Below are 3,412 nucleotides of genomic sequence, written 5' to 3' on the forward strand. Positions count from 1 at the left end.
AAGTGAAAAACAGAATTGTCTGGGTACAGAATTGTGTGGCTGACTGGGAGTTGTGGCTGGCTGCTCTGCCCAGCACCACAAGAGAGTATCCTACCTCCTACCACTAGCACTTAGATCAAAATTCAAAGTACAGTTTCTACTCAATGCTATCATTTTCCCACCATTGTAAAGTCTATCACTGTAAGTCAAGGAAGTTTAAGTCAGGAACTGGTTATTCTCCATTTATCCTTCCAGATGTGTCTTTGGGCCCTACTCTGCCTACCTGTACCCTGTGATCTGACCTCCTTGGACTGCATCACTTGGGCGTCCTTGTCCTCTGGCTTCCACTTGTAGTTGGCAGAGGTACCAGCAGGCAACCAGAGAGCAAGAGGAGAGAACAGTCAGGATATTTACTCTGAAGGCTGCAGTTTGGGCAGTGGCTACGTTCCTCAGTGTGTGGCCACATCTCCTGTTGGGTGGTCTTTCTCACAGTGGTGGGCTCCCTGGCTTCTACTAACACTGCTCCTTCCCCTTAGCCCTCTGGGCCTAGGGGAGGTGAAGGCTTCTCTTGCTAGTCCCCAAGCACTCAACTGTTTTTTCTTGGGCCCTTTAATCCCGCCAGCACCTGTGTTCCTAGTTCCTCCAGTAAACTCTCTTCAGGTAAGCTTTTACAAACACCATCTGCTTTCTGCTGGACTCTGGCAGACACACATATGTACAAGGATTTTCACTGCAGCATTGCTTAAAATAGCAACAGACTAGAAAAAAATTAAATAGTCATCGACAGGGGACCAATTAAATACCTATAATGCAGTCAGAGTAGGAATATCATGAAGTGTATTTAAAAAATAATGTCTCACTATACTATCCACTCAAATTTTTAAAATGGTAGATCTCCTGTTATGTGTTCTTACAACCACAAAAAACATGTCTCTATAAACTTAAATGGAGAGCTCTTGATGATAGGATGCTACCAACTATGTTTAAAATACAGATATAAATATATAATTAGATTTGCATTTAGATAGATAGATTTGGATGTGAGATAGCTATATTAATATGTATTATATACTTAAAGGTTCTGGGAAAAAACTAGAAAATGTTAATAATGGTTACCTCTGGGGAAGAATAATAGAGGCCTAGGGTAGGGCACAGATTTACTTTCAATGAATACCCTTTGATACTACTTATGAATTTTTACCATGTATATATTACCTTTTAAAAAACTAGTTAGGGGGGCACCTGGGTGGCTCAGTCTGTTAAGCATCTGCCTTTGGCTCAGATCATGATCTTGGGGTCCTGGGATGGAACCCTGCATCAGGCTCTCTGCTTAGCAGGAAGTCTGCTTCTCCTCTCCCTCTGCCTCTCCCCCTGCTTGTGCACTTTCTCTCTCTCTGTCAAATAAATAAATAAAAATCTTAAAAAAAATAATAGGAAAAAAATATTGTTTTCCTCAGGATATATATAGGGAAGTGTATGAATGGGAAAACAGTATTCCTTTGATAGTCCAATAATGTAATTTGGATTCCAACTTCCTCTTCTCCCTGCTCTGTCCTCCCTTTATCCTCTCCCCCCATACAAGGCCACTAAAACCTCCTTTCTCAGAAAGGGCAGCACCTTATCCCCTTGGGGCTACTGTGGTTCCCCCACCCCATGAAGTCACTGCTCTTACTGCACTTGAGCTTCACCATGATCTAGAATCTTCTTACATACTTAAAGTTCTTACACTAACCTTTCAAAGTCTGTCCTCTTAGGAAATTAAACTACCTTTCAGGTTTCTACAAAAAAGATCTTACTCTCTTAGCTTACAACTTTTGGAACATGGTGAATTCTCCCAGGATTGGCCAAAAGGACTCTCCAATTGAATTCAAACACTCTAGTTTTACTCTGGGTTGAATTCAAAAGTACCAAGCTCCTTACCGAGTCTTTTGCCTTTGGATCCCATTCCTCCTTTCATTTGTCAATTTAGCATTAATTTATGAAGTGTCTACTTTGTTCTAAAACTGTAGGAGGTGCTAGAAATTAAGCAATGAATGAGCCCTGTCCTCATAAATATTAAGTCTTATGGTGGGAACATGAAAGTGTAAGAGGTGTCAATTGAAGTGAATATAGAGATTAGAGTCAGGGCACAGAGAGTCGTAGATTGTAACTGGGATTTCTAAGTGTGGGAGAATGGGGGGTGGTAATAAATGGTGAGTAGGGGGGCCCTAGGAAGACAAGTGAAAGGGAAGGGCATATAAAGCATTAGAAGCAATGTAACTTGAAGCAGGACACTACAGTAACTTACAACCGTTAATGGAAGATTAAAATGGGGAGTTAATCTGTCAGAGGTCATTGGTGTCATCATCACCCTGGAAAGAATAAAAGGGAAAGGTGAAGGAATGAGTTAAGAGTGTCTATTACATCAACAGACACATTGAAGATGCTCAATATCACTAATCATCAGAGAAATTTGAATCAAAACCACAATGAGATATCACCTCACACCTGCCAGAATGGCTAGTATCAAAAAGAAAAGAAATAACAAGAGGAAAAAAAACACTCATGCACTGTTGGTGGGAATGTAAATGGTGCAGCCACTCTGGAAAACAGTTTGGAGGTTCCTCAAAAAATTAAAAACAGAAATACCATATGATCCAATAATTCCACTAATGAGTATTTACCCAAAGAAAAGGAAAACACTAATTTGAAAAGATATATGCACCCCTGTATTTATTACAGCATTATTTAACAATAGCTGAGATATGGAAGCAACCTAAGTGTCCATTGATAGATGAATAAAGAAGTGTGGTGGAGGAGCGGAGCAAGATGGCGGAGGAGTAGGAGACCTGGATTTCGTCTCCTCTCAGGAATTCAGCTGGATAGGGATCAAACCATTCTGAACACCAACAAACCCAACAGAAGATCGAAGAAAGGAATAGCAACAACTCTCTGAACAGAAAAGCGACCACTTTCTGGAAGGTAGGACGTGCGGAGAAGTGAATCCGAGGCGATATTCGGGAGGATAGACGGCGGGGGAGGGGCCTCCGTCGGCCGCTTCTGCCAAGTGATAGAGCCCCGGAGCACAAAATCGGAACTTTTAAAAGTCTGCTCTGCCGAGGGACGTCACTCTGGTGGCTAAGCGGGGGGTGGAACCATCCGGGACAGTGTGGTCTCAGGACCCCCCGGGTCACAGAAAGACCGGGGGTGCCTGAGTGCGGCAGAGCTCCCAGGTATTGGAGCAGGGAAGCCGGCTGCAAAGGCAGAGCCCAGGCGCGGGCTCTCAGCTCGGGGTTGCCATAAACTGTGATCCGCGGCACAGTCGGGCCCCTGCTCCTCCAGCAGGGACCCAACAAGCAGCGGATCCGGGGAGACTCACCTTCCTCCCCCGGGACGAGCCGCGCGGGAGTGCACCGCAGGGATCTGCTGGGTTTGGAGACTCCACCCGGGGTCG

Source organism: Leptonychotes weddellii, chromosome 12, assembly GCF_054177405.1.
Source record: "Leptonychotes weddellii isolate Sample4059 chromosome 12, ASM5417740v2, whole genome shotgun sequence".
Classification (NCBI taxonomy): Eukaryota; Metazoa; Chordata; class Mammalia; order Carnivora; family Phocidae; genus Leptonychotes; species Leptonychotes weddellii.